Below are 21,408 nucleotides of genomic sequence, written 5' to 3'. Positions count from 1 at the left end.
CAATTTCTAGGCAATAACAAACCTAATCTTCCAGGTACACTAATAAACTTCATACTAGCAAAAAAAGACCGATGAGATCATGTTTTATGTCCCATAAAATCTTTAAGAAGATAAAAATAATTTTTTTCTTTTTTCATTGTTCAATTGGTGTATCTTAGTGCCTGAAAGTGATACAGTGAATCAGTACTCAAATGATTTTTTTTAAATTAAGTGTATGAGGAGGAGGAGCTAAGATGGCGGAGGAGTAGGACGGGGAGAACACTTTCTCCCCCACAAATTCATCAAAAGAACATTTAAATGCCGAGTAAATTCCACAAAACAACTTCTGAATGCCGGCAGAGGACATCAGGCACCCAGAAAAGCAACCCAAGTCTTTGAAAGGAGGTAGGAAAAAATATAAAAGACAAAAAAAGGGACAAAAGAGGGAGGGATAGTGTTCCATCCCGGGAAGGGAGTCTTAAAAAGAGAAGTTTCCAAACACCAGGAAGCCTTCTCATTGCCGAATCTGTGCCGAGCCTTGGAAGCACAGAGGGCAACATAACAGGGAGGAAAAATAAATAAACAATTAAAACCCACACATTGCGAGCCCTACGGTAACTCCTCCAGCGGAGAAGCAGCGCAGATGCCTGCATCTGCCATTAGCAAGCGGGGGCTGGGCAGGGAGGCGTGGCTCGGGCTGCATCGCAAGAATCTGGCCTGAATACCCCAAGCGCTATCTGAGCGAAATAATTTGGGCTAGCAAACCAGACTGTGGGATATCTACCACGCGAAAAGCCAGCCCTAACCTAAGACATCGCCAGGCCCGTGCACGGAACAAAGGACTGAACAGAGATAGCCGGCAGCAGACCATCCCCCTCCGGTGATAGGCAGCCAGAGTCGGAAGGGGACAATCACAGCCCCAGAGAGACATTATCTATAAAACTGTAAGCAGGCTTCTTTGCTAACTAAAACTTCTTGGGGGTCTGGACGGTCAACATCTGCCTGAGAAGGTGTGCTGGTGCACACCTAGATAACCGAGCGGCAGGGAGGCGGTAAGTGGCAGCAATCGCGTGCGCCAAACACCTGAGCTGCTTGGATCTGGGAAGGGCACAAAACGCAGGCCCAACCGAGAGTCTGCACCTCTGAGGACTACCCGAGTGCCTGAACCTGAGCGGCTTGGACCTGGGAAGTGCAGGCAGCCCAGGGCTGGCCACGAATGGTTCCCAGCGGAGCAACCTAGAGCCTGAGCAGTGTGGGCAGAGAGGCTACACGCGCCGTGAACGGGGGGCAGACCCAGTGTGGTTGAGGGACTGCGAGCACACGCCAGTGTTATTTGTTTGCAGCATCACTCCCTACCTCCCCTCAGCGCGACTGAACAAGTGAGCCTAAAAAAAAAAAAAAAGTGTCCTCCACTGTCCCCTTTGTGTCAGGGCGGTAACCAGACACTGAAGAGACCATCAAACATAAGAAGCTATAACAGAGGGAACCGCCTTGGAAGCTACAGGCAATAGATTAAAACCCTGAAGTTACTACCAACTACATAGGAAGGGGCCTATAGATCTTGAGAAATATAAGTCGGACCAAGGAACTAGCCAAAAATGAACTGAACCCACAATACTCACAACAAAACTGGAGAAAGTCCTAGATATATTTTTACTATTTGTATGATCATTCTTTCTTTCTTTCATTATTATTTTTTTAGTTAAAAAATTTTTAAGTCCTCTATTATTCCTTTAATTTCCACTTTTATAATCGATTACTTTGCAAAAAAAAAAAAGAAGACCCTATTTTTTTTAAGCAAACTTCATATATATATATTTTTATAACTTTTTTGACCTTTTTTTTTTTCCTTCTTTTCTTTAACATTGTATTTTTGAAATTCCAAACTCTACTCTAGATTTTTAATTTTAGCTTTTTGGTATTTGTTATCAATTTTGTACCTAAAGTTATTATTATTTTTTTTTATAATTTCTGTGACCCTTTTTTCTTTTTTCTTTTTCTTTTTCTCTGTTTCTTTCTCTTCTTCTTTTAAATAACATTGTATATCTGAAATTCCAAAATCTACTCTAGATTTTTAATTTATGCTTTTTGGTATTTGTTATCAATTTTGTACCTGTATTTTTTTTTTTTTTTTTTTATAATTTATGTGACTTTGTTTGTTCTTCCTTTTTTTTTTTTTTTTTTTCCTCTCTCTTGCTTTTTCTTCTTCTTTTTTTAACATTGTATTTTTGAAATTCCAAACTCTACTCTAGATTTTTAACTTTTGCTTTTTGGTACTAGTTATCAATTTTGTACCTATATTTTCTTTATAATTTTCACAACGTTGTTTGTTTTTGTTTGTTCATTTTTTCTCTCTTTCTTTTCCTTCTTCTTTTATTTAACATCGTATTTTTGAAATTCCAAACTCTACTCTAGATTTTTAATTTTTGCTTTTATGTATTTGTTACCAATTTTGTACATTTAAGAACCCAATCTTCAGTACCCATTTTTCACTAGGGAGCGAGATTACTGGCTTGACTGCTCTCTCTCCCTTTGGACTCTCCTTTTTCTCCACCAGGTTGCCTGTGTCTCCTCCCTAACGCCTCTCTACTCTACCCAACTCTGTGAATTTCTGTATGTTCCAGACGGTGGAGAACACTTAGGGAACTGATTACTGGCTGGATCTGTCTCCCTCCTTTTCATTCCCGCCATTTATCCTCCTGGCCACCTCTGTCACCTTCCTCCTTCTTCTCTTCTCTGTATAACTCTCTGAACAACTCTGAGCGGTCCAGTTGTGGAGTGCACATAAGGAAGACATTACTGAATAGCGCACTCTCTCCTCTACTGATTCCACCTTATCTCATTCGGGTCACCTCTAACTCCCTCCTCCCTCTTCTCTTCTCCATATAACGCTGTAAACCTCTCTGGGTGACCCTCACGGTAGAGAAACTTTTCATCTTTAATGTAGATGTTTTATCAGTGGTGCTGTATAGAAGGAGAAGCTTTGAAACTACTGTAAAAATAAGACCGATAACTGGAAGCAGGAGGCTTAAGTCCAAACCCTGACTCCAGGGAGCTCCTGACTCCAAGGAACATTAATTGACAGGAGCTCATCAAATGCCTCCATACCTGCACTGAAACCAAGCACCACACAAGGGCCAACAAGTTTCATGGCAAGACAAACCAAGCAAATTCTCCAGCAACAAGGAACACAGCCCTGAGCTCCAAGATACAAGCAGCCAAAAGTCACCCCAAAACCATAGACATCCCATAACTCATTACTGGACATTTAATTGCACTCCAGAGAGAAGAAATACAGCTCCACCCACCAGAACACCGACACAAGCTTCCCTAACCAAGAAACCTTGACAAGCCACCTGTACAAACCCACACACAGCGAGGAAACACCACAATAAAGAGAACTCCACAAACTGCCAGAATACAGAAAGGACACCCCAAACTCAGCAATTTAAACAAAATGAAGAGACAGAGGAATACCCAGCAGATAAAGGAACAGGATAAATGCCCACCAAACCAAACAAAAGCGGAAGAGATAGGGAATCTACCTGATAATGAATTCTGAATAATGATAGTGAAATTGATCCAAAATCTTCAAATCAAAATGGAATTACAGATAAATAGCCTGGAGACAAAGATTGAGAAGATGCAAGAAAGGTTTAACAAGGACCTAGAAGAAATAAAAGAGAGTCAATATATAATGAATAATGCAATAAATGAAATTAAAAACACTCTGGAGGCAACAAATAGTAGAATAACAGAGGCAGAAGATAGGATTAGTGAAATAGAACATAGAATGGTAGAAATAAATGAATCAGAGAGGATAAAAGAAAAACGAATTAAAAGAAATGAGGACAATCTCAGAGACCTCCAGGACAATATTAAATGCTACAACATTCGAATCAAAGGGGTCCCAGAAGAAGAAGACAAAAGAAAGACCATGAGAAAATACTTGAAGAGATAATAGTTGAAAACTTCCCTAAAATGGCAAAGGAAATAATCACCCAAGTCCAAGAAACCCAGAGAGTCCCAAACAGGATAAACCCAAGGCGAAACACCCCAAGACACATATTAATCAAACTAACAAAGATCAAATACAAAGAACAAATATTAAAAGCAGCAAGGGAAAAACAACAAATAACACACAAGGGAATTCCCATAAGGATAACAGCTGATCTTTCAATAGAAACTCTTCAAGCCAGGAGGGAATGGCAAGACATACTTAAAGTGATGAAAGAAAATAACCTACAGCCCAGATTACTGTACCCACAAGGATCTCATTCAAATATGAAGGAGAAATCAAAAGTTTCTCAGACAAGCAAAAGCTGAGACAATTCAGCACCACCAAACCAGCTCTCCAACAAATACTAAAGGATATTCTCTAGACAGGAGACACAAAAACGGTGTATAAACTCGAACCCAAAACAATAAAGTAAATGGCAAAGGGATCATACTTATCAGTAATTACCTTAAACGTAAATGGTTTGAATGCCCCAACCAAAAGACAAAGACTGGCTGAATGGATACAAAAACAAGACCCCTACATATGTTGTCTACAAGAGACCCACCTCAAAACAGGGGACACATACAGACTGAAAGTGAAGGGCTGGAAAAAGATTTTCCATGCAAATAGGGACCAAAAGAAAGCAGGAGTAGCAATACTTATATCAGATAAAATAGACTTTAAAACAAAGGCTGTGAAAAGAGACAAAGATGGTCACTACATAATGATCAAAGGATCAATCCAAGAAGAAGATATAACAATTATAAATATATATGCACCCAACACGGGAGCGCCACAATATGTAAGACAAATGCTAACAAGTATGAAAGGAGAAATGAACAATAACACAATAATAGTGGGAGACTTTAATACCCCACTCACACCTATGGATAGATCAACTAAACAGAAAATTAACAAAGAAACACAAACTTTAAATGATACAATAGACCAGTTAGACCTAATTGATATCTATAGGACATTTCATCAAAAAACAATGAATTTCACCTTTTTCTCAAGCGCACATGGAACCTTCTCCAGGATAGATCACATCCTGGGCCATAAATCTAGCCTTGGTAAATTCAAAAAATAGAAATCATTCCAAGCATCTTTTCTGACCACAACGCAGTAAGATTAGATCTCAACTACAGGAGAAAAAATATTAAAAATTCCAACATATGGAGGCTGAACAACACGCTGCTGAATAACCAACAAATCACAGAAGAAATAAAAAAAGAAATCAAAATTTGCATAGAAATGAATGAAAATGAAAACACAACAACCCAAAACCTGTGGGACACTGTAAAAGCAGTCCTAAGGGGAAAGTTCATAGCAATACAGGCATACCTCAAGAAACAAGAAAAAAAGTCAAATAAATAACCTAACCCTACACCTAAAGCAACTAGAAAAGGAAGAAATGAAGAACCCCAGTGTTAGTAGAAGGAAAGAAATCTTAAAAATTAGGGCAGAAATAAATGCAAAAGAAACAAAGGAGACCATAGCAAAAATCAACAAAGCCAAAAGCTGGTTCTTTGAAAGGATAAATAAAATTGACAAACCATTAGCCAGACTCATCAAGAAACAAAGGGAGAAAAATCAAATCAATAAAATTAGAAATGAAAATGGAGAGATCACATAATACAACAGAAATACAAAGGATCATAAGAGACTACTATCAACAATTATATGCCAATAAAATGGACAACGTGGAAGAAATGGACAAATTCTTAGAAAAGTACAACTTTCCAAAACTGGACCAGGAAGAAATAAAAAATCTTAACAGACCCATCACAAGCACGGAAATTGAAACTGTAGTCAAAAATCTTCCAGCAAACAAAAGCCCAGGTCCAGATGGCTTCACAGCTGAATTCTACCAAAAATTTAGAGAAGAGCTAACACCTATCCTTCTCAAACTCTTCCAGAAAATTGCAGAGGAAGGCAAACTTCCAAACTCATTCTATGAGGCCACCATCACCCTAATACCAAAACCTGACAAAGATCCCACAAAAAAAGAAAACTACAGGCCAATATCACTGATGAATATAGATGCAAAAATCCTTTACAAAATTCTAGCCATCAGAATCCAACAACACATTAAAAAGATCATACACCATGACCAAGTGGGCTTTATCCCAGGGATGCAAGGATTCTTCAATATCTGCAAATCAATCAATGTAATACACCACATTAACAAATTGAAAAATAAAAACCATATGATTATCTCAAAAGATGCAGAGAAAGCCTTTGACAAAATTCAACATCCATTTATGATAAAAACTCTCCAGAAAGCAGGAATAGAAGGAACATACCTCAACATAATAAAAGCTATATATGACAAACCCACAGCAAACATTATCTTCAATGGTGAAAAATTGAAAGCATTTCCTCTAAAGTCAGGAACAAGACAAGGGTGCCCACTTTCACCATTACTATTCAACATAGTTTTGGAAGTTTTGGCCACAGCAATCAGAGCAGAAAAAGAAAAAAAAAGGAATCCAAATTGGAAAAAAAGAAGTAAAACTCTCACTGTTTGCAGATGACATGATCCTCTACATAGAAAACCCTAAAGACTCCACCAGAAAATTACTAGAACTAATCAATGATTATAGTAAAGTTGCAGGATATAAAATCAACACACAGAAATCCCTTGCATTCCTATACACTAATAATGAGAAAACAGAAACAGAAATTAAGGAAACAATTCCATTCACCATTGCAATGAAAAGAATAAAATACTTAGGAATATATCTACCTAAAGAAACTAAAGACCTATATATAGAAAACTATAAAACACTGGTGAAAGAAATCAAAGAGGACACTAATAGATGGAGAAATATACCATGTCCATGGATTGGAAGAATCAATATAGTGAAAATGAGTATACTACCCAAAGCAATTTATAGATTCAATGCAATCCCTATCAAGCTACCAACGGTATTCTTCACAGAGCTAGAACAAATAATTTCACAATTTGTATGGAAATACAAAAAACCTCGAATAGCCAAAGCTATCTTGAGAAAGAAGAATGGAACTGGAGGAATCAACCTGCCTGACTTCAGACTCTATTACAAAGCCACAGTTATCAAGACAGTATGGTACTGGCACAAAGATAGAAATATTGATCAATGGAACAAAATAGAAAGCCCAGAGATAAATCCACGCACATATGGACACCTTATCTTTGACAAAGGAGGCAAGAATATACAATGGATTAAAGACAATCTCTTTAACAAGTGGTGCTGGGAAATCTGGTCAACCACTTGTAAAAGAATGAAACTAGAACACTTTCTAACACCATACACAAAAATAAACTCAAAATGGATTAAAGATCTCAACGTAAGACCAGAAACTATAAAACTCCTAGAGGAGAACATAGGCAAAACACTCTCCGACATACATCACAGCAGGATCCTCTATGACCCACCTCCCAGAATATTGGAAATAAAAGCAAAAGTAAACAAATGGGACCTAATTAAACTTAAAAGCTTCTGCACAACAAAGGAAACTATTAGCAAGGTGAAAAGGCAGCCTTCAGAATGGGAGAAAATAATAGCAAATGAAGCAACTGACAAACAACTAATCTCAAAAATATACAAGCAACTCCTGCAGCTCAACTCCAGAAAAATAAATGACCCAATCAAAATATGGGCCAAAGAACTAAATAGACATTTCTCCAAAGAAGACATACAGATGGCTAACAAACACATGAAAAGATGCTCAACATCACTCATTATCAGAGAAATGCAAATCAAACCCACTCTGAGGTACCGTTTCACACCAGTCAGAATGGCTGCAATCCAAAAGTCTACAAGCAATAAATGCTGGAGAGGGTGTGGAGAAAAGGGAACCCTCTTACACTGTTGGTGGGAATGCAAACTAGTACAGCCACTATGGAGAACAGTGTGGAGATTCCTTAAAAAACTGGAAATAGAACTGCCTTATGATCCAGCAATCCCACTGCTGGGCATACACACTGAGGAAACCAGAAGGGAAAGAGACACATGTACCCCAATGTTCATCGCAGCACTGTTTCTAATAGCCAGGACATGGAAGCAACCTAGATGCCCATCAGCAGATGAATGGATAAGAAAGCAGTGGAACATATACACAATGGAGTATTACTCAGCCATTAAAAAGAATACATTTGAATCAGTTCTAATGAGGTGGATGAAATTGGAGTCGATTATACAGAGTGAAGTAAGCCAGAAGGAAAAACACCAATACAGTATACTAACGCATATATATGGAATTTAGAAAGATGGTAACAATAACCCTGTGTACGAGACAGCAAAAGAGACACTGATGTATACATTAGTCTTATGGACTGTGTGGGAGAGGGAGAGGGTGGGAAGATTTGAGAGAATGACATTGAAACATGTAAAATATGTATGAAACGAGTCACCAGTCCAGGTTCGATGCACGATACTGGATGCTTGGGGCTGGTGCACTGGGATGACCCAGAGGGATGGTATGGGGAGGGAGGAGGGAGGAGGGTTCAGTATGGGGAACACATGTATACCTGTGGCAGATTCATTTCAATATTTGGCAAAACTAATACAATATTGTAAAGTTAAAAATAAAATAAAATTTAAAAAATAAAAAAAAATAATAATAAATGATAAATAGTTTAAAAAAATTAAGTGTTTGAATAAAATGATAAAGCACCATTCAAAATCTATGCAGTTTGGTCCCAGAATCTCTGTTCTCAATCACAGTGTGCTGTGGACTTCAGGGAGAGGTGTAACTTTTATGTTTTTAATGTTTTCTTTGAGGAAGTAGAGCTTTTAAAATTCAAAATATACAACTAAATAAATGCATCTAATTTTTTCTGCTTTTGTGAAATTCTTATATTTATCCAGTTACTTGTCAATCATTTGTTAAATTATAACTATGTGTGAAATACTGAACTGGCAATAGAAAAATTCATACAAAATTGAAAGACAAAGCTTCTGCTTTTCAGCTCTAATATAATAGAGAAGTGCATGTGTGACTGCTCAGTCTCTTCAGTTGTGTCCGACTGTTTGTGACCCTATGGACTGTAGCCCGCCAGGCTCCTCAGTCTGTCCTCCCTCCCCTCCTTCAGAGGATCTTCCAGACCCAAGGATCGAACCAACATTTCCCGTATCTCCTGCATTGCATGAGTATTCTTTACCGCTAAGCCATCAGAGAGAAGAGCAGCATCTAAACAGTTACTTATAAACACAGTTCAACTTCTCATTTATTTATTATTTACTGGATACCAACTGTTTTCTGGGCACTGCACTTTGAACAGATGAGATAAATGAAGAACAAGTAAATAGCTTTATGTTCTTTATACAAAAAGAGCAGAAAACTTTTAGAAAAGGGAAGTCATTAATCCAGAGGTTACAAGCAGCAAGTTCAAAAACTGGATTGGATATTTCTAAAAACTGTATGCAGGGCACAAAAATAGAACTGAAATTTGCTTGTTTCTACAATTATTGAGCACCTATGAAGTGCATGGCATATAATGAGATCTCAACGTATTGTTCTAATAAGTGAATGAATGATGGTTTAAAGAATTATTTTTAAAGAGTTGGGAGTAGAAGGGATTTACATTGGGAAAATATGTTTAACATTCATTTTGTACTTTTTTTTAGTTAGGGAAAACTGTTTAATATTTCTAGATCAGTTCAGTCACTCAGTCGTGTCTGACTCTTTGCAACCCTAAGGACTAGAGCACGCCAGCCTTCCCTGACCATCACCAACTCCTGGAGCCTGGTCAAGTTCATGTCCATCGAGTTGTTGATGCCATCCAGTCATCTTATCCTCTGTCATCCCCTTCTCCTCCCACCTTCAATCTTTCCCAGCATCAGGGGCTTTTTCCAGTGAATCAGTTCTTCACATCAGGTGGTCAAATTATTGAAGCTTCAGCTTCAGCATCAGTCCTTCCAGTGAATATTCAGGACTGATTTCCTTTAGAATTGACTGGTTGGATCTCTTTGCAGTCCAGGGGACTCTCAAGAGTCTTCTCCAACACCACAGTGCAAAAGCATCAATTCTTCAGCGGTCAGCTTTCTTTATAGTCCAACTCTCACATCCAAACATAACTACTGGAAAAACCATAGCTTTGACTAGATGGACCTTTGTTGGTAAAGTAATGTCTCTGCTTTTTACATGCTGTCTAGGTTTGTCATAGCTTTCTTCCAAGGAGCAACCATCTTTTAATTTCATGGCTGCAGTCACCATCTGCAGTGATTTGCGAGCCCAAGAAAATAAAGTCTGTCACTGTTAAAATTATTTTCCCATCTATTTGCTATGAAGTGTTGGGACCAGATGCCATGATCTTAGTTTTTCTTAATATTTAGTTTTAAGCCAACTTTTTCACTCTCCTCTTTCACTTTCATCAAGAGGCTCTTTAGTTCCTCTTCACTTTCTACCATAAGGGTGGGGTCATCTGCATCTCTGAGGTTATTGATATTTCTCCCAGAAATCTTGATTCCAGCTTGTGCTTCATCCAGCCTGGCATTTCGCTTGATGTACTCTGCATATAAGTTAACAAGCAGGATTCAAGGTGAGGAGAGGTGGCCTTGAGGAGATACCCCACGTCCAAGGTAAGAGAAAGCCAAGTAAGATGGTAGGTGTTGCGAGAGGGCATCAGAGGGCAGACACACTGAAAGCATAATCACAGAAAACTAGCCAGTCTGATCACATGGACCACAGCCTTGTCTAACTCAATGAAACTAAGCCATGCCTTGTGGGGCCACCCAAGACAGGAGGGTCATGGTGGAGAGGTCTGAGAGAATGTGGTCCACTGGAGAAGGGAATGGCAAACCACTTGTTTTATTGCCTTGAGAACACCATGAACAGCATAAAACAGACAATTTAAGCAGGCTGATCCCTAGAAGGAAATTGAAATTATTTTTAAAAATTTAAAAACATATAAAGAACTAACATCCATCCTTTAAAAACTATTCCAAAAAAATTAAAGAGAAAAGAACACTTCCAGATTCATTCTACCTGGGCACCATTACCCTGATACCCAAACCGAACAAACACACCACAAAAAAAAAAAAAAAAGAAAGAAAAGAAAAGAAAATTACAGGTCAAAATCTTTGAATATACATGCAAAGATCCTCAACAAATATTAGCAAACTGAATTCAACAATATATTAAAAGGACCCAAATCCAATGATCCAATTAGATTTATTCCAGAGACATAAGATGGTTCATCATTCAAAAACCAGTTGATACACCACATTAACAAAATTAAGGATAAAAATCACATGATAATCTCAATAGATGCAGAAAAAGCCCTTGAGAAAATTCAACATTTATTCATGATAAAAACTGTCATCACAGTGGGAACATATTTCAATAAAATAAAGGCCATTTATGACAAACCCATAGCCAACATACTACTGAATGATGAAAAGTTTAAATCCTTTCCACTTAACTCAGGAGCAGGACAAGAATGACCACTCTCAGGCTGCTATTTAACACTGTATTGGAAGTCCTAGCCACAGCAATCAGACAAGAAAAAAGAAATCCAAATGGAAAGGGAACAGGTAAAACTATTTGCAAATAACATGATACTCTGTATAGAATACGCTAAAATTTACACTTAAAAACTCTTAGAACTAATAAGTAAATTCAGTAAGGTAAAATACAAGATTAATGTACAGAAATCTGTTGTTTTTCTATACACTAATAATGAACTATCAGAAAGAGAAAAATTTTAAGTCTCATTTAAAATCACATCAAAAAGAATAAAATAGCTAAAAGTAAACTTAACCAAGGAGGTGACAGACCTATACTCTGATGAACTATAAAATATTGATGAAGAAAAGTGAAGATAAGATAAAGAAATGGAAAGATATATTATGGTCTCAGATGGGAAGAATTAATTTTATTAAAATGGCTGTACTATCCAGAGCAATCTACAGATTAACACAATTTCTATCAAAATACTAGTGACATTTTCACATCACTAGAAAAAATCTATAATTCATATTGAACCACAAGAGATCCCAAATTTCTAAATCAATCTTGAGCAAAAAGAACAAACCTAGAGGTGTCATCCCCCAATACGTCAAGCTATACTACAAAGCTACAGTAATTAAAACAGCATGATATTGGTACAAAAATAGACATATAGATCAATGAAACAGAACAGAGAGCCTAGAAACAAACCCATGCAACTGTGTTCAGTTAATCTATGACAAAAGCAAAAAAATATACAATGGAGGAAAGGCAGTCTAGTCTCTTCAATAAGTGAGGCTGGGAAAAATGGACAATTACATGTGAAAAATAAGACTAGAAAGTAATTTAAAAGATATTGAAGCCCTAAATGTTATAACTGAAAGCATAAATCTCCTAGAAAAAAACATAGAGTACTCTTTGACATAAATCGTAACTGCTTTTTTAAGTGTACCTCCTAAGGCAAAAGAAAAAAAGTTAATATGAATGAATAGGACCCAATTAAAATTTAAATATTTTTAACAATGGAAACCGTTGACAAAATGAAAAGACAACCTACTGAATGGTAAAAAAATATTTGCAAATATTATGATGAACAGGGGATCAGTTCAGTTCAGTTCAGTCGCTCAGTCATGTCCGACTCCTTGAGATCCGATGAATCGCAGTACGCCAGGCCTCCCTGTCCATCACCAAATCCCGGAGTTCACCCAGACTCACATCCATCGAGTCAGTGATGCCATCCATCCATCTCATCCTTTGTCATTCCCTTCTCCTCCTGCCCCCAATCCCTCCCAGCATCAGAGTCTTTAACAATGAGTCAACTCTTTGCATGAGGTGGCCAAAGTACTGGAGTTTCAGCTTTAGCATCAGCCCTTCCAAAGAAATCCCAGGGCTGATCTCCTTCAGAATGGACTGGTTGGATCTCCTTGCAGTCCAAGGGATTCTCAAGAGTCTTCTCCAACACCACAGTTCAAAAGCATCAGTTCTTCAGTGCTCAGCCTTCTTCACAGTCCAACTTACATCCATACATGACCACTGGAAAAACCATAGCCTTGACTAGATGAAGATTTGTTGGCAAAGTAATGTCTCTGCTTTTGAATATGCTATCTAGGTTGGTCATAACTTTCCTTCCAAGGAGTAAGCGTCTTTTAATTTCATGACTGCAGTCACCATCTGCAGTGATTTTGGAGCCCCCCCAAAAATAAAGTCTGACACTGTTTCCACTGTTTCCCCATCTATTTCCCATGAAGTGATGGGACCAGATGCCATAATCTTAGTTTTCTTTAAGCTAACTTTTTCACTCTCCTCTTTCACTTTCATCAAGAGGCTCTTTAGTTCCTCTTCACTTTCTGCCATAAGGGTGGTATCATCTGCATATCTGAGGTTATTCATATTTCTCCCGGCAATCTTGATTCCAGCTTGTGTTTCTTCCAGTCCAGTGTTTCTCATGATGAACTCTGCATATAAGTTAAATAAGCAGGGTGACAATATACAGCCTTGACGTACTCCTTTTCCTATTTGGAACCAGTCTGTTGTTCCATGTCCAGTTCTAACTGTTGCTTCCTGACCTACATACAAATTTCTCAAGAGGCAGGTCAGGTGGTCTGGTATTCCCATCTCTTTCAGAATTTTCCACAGTTTATTGTGATCCACAAAGTCAAAGGCTTTGGCATAGTCAATAAAGCAGGGGATAATGCCCCCAGTATATGAACAGCTTATTATAACTCAATATTAAAGAAACAAACCAATCAAAAAATGGGCAGAAGACATGAGTAGATGTTTCTCCAAAGAAGACATACGGATGGTTGGCTAAGGGACCACATGAAAAGATACTCAGCATCACTATCTATTAGCAAAAGGAAAATTACAGCAATGAGATAATCCCATCACACCTGTCAAAATGTTGATCATCAAAAAGTCTACAAATAACAAATGAAGAAGAGGGGAGCCTATATACTGTTGATGGGAATGTAAATTGATGCAGTCACTACAGAAAACAGTATGGAGGTCCCTCAAAAAAAAAAAAAAAGAACTGCCACATAATCCAACAGTTCCAGTGCTTGGAATATATCTGGAAAAGGACAAAAAAACTAGTTCAAAAATATGCATTCAGCCCATATTCATAGCAGTACTATTTACAATAGTCAAGTTAGGGAAACAACCCCCGTGTTTATCAACAGACAAATGGAAACAGTATATACAATAAAATATTACTCAACCATAAAAAAGAATGAAATTTTGCCATTTTCAGCAATGTGGGTGGACCAATAGAATGTTATGCTTAGGACAATAAGTCAGGCAGAAAGACAGAAAAATACTACCTGACATCCCTTATACATGGAATCTAAAAAATAAATGAATGTACGTTTAAGGCAGAAATGGGTTAATTGATACAGAAAACAAACTAATGGCTACCAGAGAGGAGATGGAAGGGCAAGTTAGTGTATGAGATTAAGAGATACAAACTATTATGTATAAAATATATAAACAAGAAGGATATATTCTTTAGCATAGGGAGTTATAGACATTACCATGTAATAACTTTTAATATATAATCTGTAAAAATACTGAGTCTTTATGCTGTACACTTGAAACTAATATATTAAATCAACTAAACTTCAATAAAATTATTTCCTTATAAACCTAAAAAACTCCCCGTTGTAATAAAACTTCAATTGTTAGAAAGACTTTTTATCAAACAGACATTATTTATGATCTTAGATCTTTCTAATGAGCCATTTGTAAAACTAGCTTGAGTTTAAGAAAAGGTACATTGGTAAAGAGACCGAGGAAAAGTGATGAATCAAATCAGAGATCAGGGGTAAAAATAGACTCACTAAAGTTGCAGATTATCATAGCTTAAAAAAATTTTTTCATTTGTGATTGTTGTTTCATAAGTCAAGACTAATACATAAGGGTGCCAAATTTTTCACAAAATATTCTATAGTCAAAATAATCTTAATTAAATTTCTGAAGCATGTTGAAGTTTTATATGGGTAAATTTAATGTCAGTCATTCAAAAGCCTTGGTAGAGTGGGATGTGCTTGCCTGAGAGACCAGCTAGCCAGCCCCAAGGGCCACCCAAGGCAACATTAATCACCTTCTGTTTACCAGATAGTCTCTTCCCTCAGTCTTTCAAAAATAGACGGCTAATTTTTTTTTTCAATATCCAAATGTAAAGTCTATCTCTCAGTAGATTCATGTAAACTAAGCTCATAAAACTGATCTGTACAGTGTAACTGGCTATTTACTAAATTGTATCTAGGAATTGTTGTCATAGATTTAGATTCCTAAAATCATATATAAATTACATGGAAACAAAATAAGGTTGCAATAGGATACCAAGGGGCAACTATAGAATTTAATTGAATGTTTGTGTTAGATTGCAATGGTGACCTCATTTTTAAAATTTTCAGCTTTATCTGCACTTTGTCATGTTGTACTACAGTTTATCACAGTAAGGTAGTGTTTTTATCCCTAAGACTTGTGTTGGTGGTACTCTTTCAATTTGCCACAGATAAGTGATTGAAGTAAAAGCAATGATATACTTGTCTCAAGGCCAGGCTTCAAGAAACATTGTGTGGTTTTCATCTATGCCTCCACCTTCACTTGGATAATAGAATTGGGGAGGGTTTAGCCAGAAGATGAGTGACTGTAGACGAAACCTAAGGCCAGCAGAGGTCAACTGACAGATCACTGATTCCAGGACTTGTGAGCAAGTCCAGCCAAAATTATCAGATGCAAGAGCATAAACTCTTACTGTCATATGCCACTGAGCAGCATGATTGTGGTAATATTTGATAGTTAACTGATACATTATTAAACAGAATCAGGTTACACTGTTCTAAAGACTCCAATTAAAACAAGCATGCTTTTGAGAACATGCTTTTTCATCTGTCTCAAAAATATGACAGTGGTGCTGCATATGTTTTTGGACTACACTGGCTTAAGATGTCCTTGTTGCTGTTGTTTAGTCATCAAGTTGTGTCTGACTCTTTTGTGATCCCATGGACTGTAGCCCACCAGGTTCCTCTCTTCATGGGATTTCCCAGGCAAGAATACTGGAATGGGTTGCCATTTCCTCCTCCAGAGGAATCTTCCCAATCCAGAGATTGAACCTGCATTTCCTGCTTGGCAGGTGGATTCTTTACCACTGAGTCACCTGGGAAGCCCCAAAGATGTCCTTACCCAGAGCAGTATACATGGATATATACCAGTGATATTTGTTTCATTTCTCTTTTTATGCTTCTGAATTAACATTTTGGCACACAGCTCTCATTTATGACTGTATGCGTTATTAGAGATCTAATTCTTTAGAGAAAATAAATCACACAAAAATACACATCTTTGTATGTATGAAATATAGTAGTAGTCTCACCATTGACACAAAATTCCATTTACTTTCAAAATATGTTCCTTTAGCTTATACTCATATTTTCCACAATTTGCACAACTTTATGACCACTTTTTTGTCTTTTGAAATCTTTCTGATACTCCAACAATCGTTTTATTTTATTATTATTTTTTATTTTATTTTTTAACTTTACAATATTTTATTGGTTTTGCCATATATCAGAATGAATCCGCCACAGGTATACATGTGTTCCCCATCCTGAATCCTCCTCCCTCCCCATACCATCCCTCTGGGTCGTCCCAGTGCACCAGCCCCAAGCATCCAGTATTGTGCATTGAACCTGGACTGGCGACTCGTCTCATATATGATATTATACATGTTTCAATGCCATTCTCCCAAATCTCCCCACCCTCTCCCTCTCCCACAGAGTTCAAAAGACTGTTCTATACATCAGTGTCTCTTTTGCTGTCTTGTATACAGGGTTATTGTTACCATCTTTCTAAATTCCATATATATGCGTTAGTATACTGTATTGGTGTTTTTCTTTCTGGCTTACTTCACTCTGTATAATAGGCTCCAGTTTCATCCACCTCATTAGAATGATTCAAATGTATTCTTTTTAATGGCTGATCAATCATTTTAAATTAAACTCCTCATCTGAGTGTTATTTAGAAACTGTGGGGAACACATGTATACCTGTGGCGGATTCATTTCGATATTTGGCAAAACTAATACAATTATGTAAAGTTTAAAAAATAAAATTAAATTAAAAAAAAAAAAGAAAAAGAAACTGTGTACTCCTGAAGTATCCAGTATTTGAAATTTTGGATGTCTAATATCCCTTTAAGTCCTTAGCTCATTAAGAGAATGAATAATTCTTTCCCCTTATATTTCTTTTGCTCTCCTGCTTACCTCTTTCTGTCCCCTAGCATAAAACTGTGTACATAGTAAATATACAGTAAGTGTGTGTTAACCTCAGTTTATTCTTGAAAGTTAACTTGGTACATAATTTAAGGAACTTAACACCTAGGATTTTATGGTCTCCAGTCAGTTTAAGCTCCTCATGTCATTGATTTGAATTTAATGATGCTAATGCACTTTGCACCTGTATTAACTTCTTAGGGCTACTATAACAAGGTAATACCAATTGGGTGGCTTAAAATATCAAAATGTATGTTTTCACAGTTCTGGAGGCTAGACACATACAATCAGGTGTCTGCAGAGCTGGCCTCCCTTTGAGACTCTGGGTAGGATCCTTCCTTGCCTCTTCCTAGCTTCTCGTGGCCAGGCTTCCATCTGCATCTCTCCAATCTGTCATCATACTATGTTCTCCTCCTCTTCTTACAAGTAAACCAGTTATATTGGGTGAGGGCCCACCCCAGTGACCTCATCTTGACTTGATTACCTTGGCAAAGATCCTGTTTCCAAACTTAATCACATTCAGATGTACAGGACTTAAGATGTTAACATATCATTTTGGAGGACACATTTCAACCCACGACAGCCCCTGAGTCCCAGATGATGTTTTGCCCAACTCAGAATTATTAAGAATAAATCCTAAGTAACCAGTGAAATTCTAGAAAATAAATTTGTTCTACTGAACAATAATGCTGGACAATTTTCTGTCAGGCTATTGCAATGCCCACTTAGAAAACCAGTGATAGCATTTACAAACTAGAGACCACTAACCATTATGTTAAAAGGAAAGGGAGGTGGCTGTGACGGGCGTGCTGGAGTTACCCCACGTCCGAGGTCAGGGGCAGCAGCGGAGAGTGCCAGACTGCGATGGTGCAGGAACGGCCGAGAGGAGCAACCCCATGTCCGAGGTTGGGGGGGTGGGGGGCGGCCTAGAGGAGTTACCCCATGTTGGAGGTTAGGGGTGGCGGCCGGGAGGAGGTACCCCATGCCCTTAAGCCCGAGGCCAGGGGGGTGGGCGGGAGGAGCTACCCCACGCCCCCATGCCTGAGGTCGGGGCAGTGGCCGGGAGGACCAAACCCACGCGGTGGCTGCGCGCAGGCCCAGGAGGGCCTAGAGGAGCTATCCCACGTTGAAGGTCAGGAAGGGCGGCGGTGAGGAGATACCCCTCGTCCAAGGTAAGGAGCATTGGCTGCGCTTTGCTGGAGCAGACGTGAAGAGATACCCCAAGCCCAAGGTAAGAGAACCCCAAGTAAGACACTAGGTGTTGCAAGAGGGCAGCAGAGGGCAAACACACTGAAACCATACTCACAGAAAACTAGTCAATCTAATCACACTAGGACCACAGCCTTGTCTAACTCAATGAAACTAAGCCATGCCCGTGGGACAACCCAAGATGGGTGGGTCATGGTGGAGAGATCCGACAGAATATGGTCCACTGGAGAAGGGAATGGCAAACCACTTCAGTATTCTTGCCTTGAGAACCCCATGAACAGTATGAAAAGGCAAAATGATAGGATACTGAAAGAGGAACTCCCCAGGTCAGTAGGTGCCCAATATGCTACTGGAGATCAGTGGAGAAATAACTCCAGAAAGAATGAAGGGATGGAGCCAAAGCAAAAAGAATACCCAGCTGTGGATGTAACTGGTGATAGAAGCAAGGTCCAATGCTGTAAAGAGCAATATTGCATAGGAACCTGGAATGTCAGGTCCATGAATCCAGGCAAATTGGAAGTGGTCAAACAAGAGTGAATGGCAACATTCTAGGAATCAGCGAACTAAAATGGACTGGAATGGGTGAATTTAACTCAGATGACCACTATATCCATTACTGCAGGCAGGAATCCCTCAGAAGACATGGAGTAGCCATCATGGTCAACAAAAGAGTCTGAAATGCAGTACTTGGATGCATTCTCAAAAACGACAGAATGATCTCTGTTCGTTTCCAAGGCAAACCATTCAATATCACAGTAATCCAAGTCTATGCCCCAACCAGTAACGCTGAAGAAGCTAAATTTGAATGGTTCTATGAAGACCTACAAGACATTTTAGAACTAACACCCAAAAAAGATGTCCTTTTCATTATAGGGGACTGGAATGCAAAAGTAGGAATTCAAGAAACACCTGAAGTAACAGGCAAATTTGGCCATGGAATACGGAATGAAGCAGGGCAAAGACTAATAGAGTTTTGCCAAGAAAATACATGGGTCTTAACAAATACCCACTTCCAACAACACAAGAGAAGACTCTATACATGCACATCACCAGATGGTCAACATGGAAATCAGATTGATTATATTCTTTTCAGCCAAAGATGGAGAAGCTCTATACAGTCAGCAAAAACAAGACCAGGAGCTGACTGTGGCTCAGACCATGAACTCCTTATTGCCAAATTCAGACTTAAATTGAAGAAAGTATGGAAAACCACTAGACCATTCAAGTATGACCTAAATCAAATCCCTTATGATTATACAGTGGAAGTGAGAAATAGATTTAAGGGCCTAGATGTGATAGATAGAGTGCCTGATGAGCTATGGAATGAGGTTCGTGACATTGTACAGGAGACAGGGATCAAGACGATTCCCATGGAAAATAAATGCAAAAAAGCAAAACGGCTGTCTGGGGAGGCCTTACAAATAGCTATGAAAAGAAGAGAAGTGAAAAGCAAAGGAGAAAAGGAAAGATATAAACATCTGAATGCAGAGTTCCAAAGAATAGCAAGAAGAGATAAGAAGGCCTTCTTCAGCGATCAATGCAAAGAAATAGAGGAAAACAACAGAATGGGAAAGACTAGGGATCTCTTCAAGGAAATCAGAGATACCAAAGGAACATTTCATGCAAAGATGGGCTCGATAAAGGACAGAAATGGTATGGACATAACAGAAGCAGAAGATATTAAGAAGAGATGGCAAGAATACACAGAAGACCTGTACTAAAAAGATCTTCACGACCCAAATAATCAGGATGGTGTGATCACTGACCTAGAGCCAGACATCCTGGAATGTGAAGTCAAGTGGGCCTTAGAAAGCATCACTACGAACAAAGCTAGTGGAGGTGATGGAATTCCAGTTGAGCTATTCCAAATCCTGAAAGATGATGCTGTGAAAGTGCTACACTCAATATGCCAGCAAATTTGGAAAACTCAGCAGTGGCCACAGGACTGGAAAAGGACAGTTTTCACTCCAATCCCAAAGAAAGGCAATGCCAAAGAATGCTCAAACTACTGCACAATTGCACTCATCTCACATGCTAGTAAAGTAATGCTTAAAGTTCTCCAAGCCACGCTTCAGCAGTACGTGAACCATGAACTTCCTGATGTTCAAGCTGGTTTTAGAAAAGGCAGAGGAACCAGAGATCAAATTGCTAACATACGCTGGATCATGGAAAAAGCAAGAGAGTTCCAGAAAAACATCTATTTCTGCTTTATTGACTATGCCAAAGCCTTTGACTGTGTAGATCACATCAACTATGGAAAATTCTGAAAGAGATAGGAATACCAGACCACCTGTCCTGCCTCTTGAGAAATTTGTATGCAGGTCAGGAAGCAACAGTTAGAACTGGACATGGAACAACAGACTGGTTTCAAATAGGAAAAGGAGTACGTCAAAGCTGTATATTGTCACCCTGTTTATTTAACTTATATGCAGAGTACATCATGAGAAACTATGGACTGGAAGAAACACAAGCTGGAATCAAGATTGCTGGGAGAAATATCAATAACCTCAGATATGCAGATGACACCACCCTGATGGCAGAAAGTGAAGAGGAACTCAAAAGCCTCTTGATGAAGGTGAAAGTGGAGAGTAAAAAAGTTGGCTTAAAGCTCAACATTCAGAAAACGAAGATCATGGCATCCGGTCCCATCACTTCATGGGAAATAGATGGGCAAACAGTGGAAACAGTGTCAGATTTTATTTTTGGGGGGCTCCAAAATCACTGCAGATGGTGACTGCAGCCATTAAGTTAAAAGATGCTTACTCCTTGGAAGGAAAGTTATGACCAACCTAGATAGCATATTCAAAAGCAGAGACATTACTTTGCCAACAAAGGTTCATCTAGTCAAGGCTATGGTTTTTCCAGTGGTCATGTATGGATGTGAGAGTTGGACTGTGAAGAAGGCTGAGTGCCGAAGAATTGATGCTTTTGAACTGTGGTGTTGGAGAAGACTCTTGAGAATCCCTTGGACTGCAAGGAGATCCAACCAGTCCATTCTGAAGGAGATCAG

Source organism: Bos taurus, chromosome 17 (genome assembly GCF_002263795.3).
Source record: "Bos taurus isolate L1 Dominette 01449 registration number 42190680 breed Hereford chromosome 17, ARS-UCD2.0, whole genome shotgun sequence".
In the NCBI taxonomy this organism is placed as follows: Eukaryota; Metazoa; Chordata; class Mammalia; order Artiodactyla; family Bovidae; genus Bos; species Bos taurus.
Note: the sequence above shows the minus strand (reverse complement) of the source record.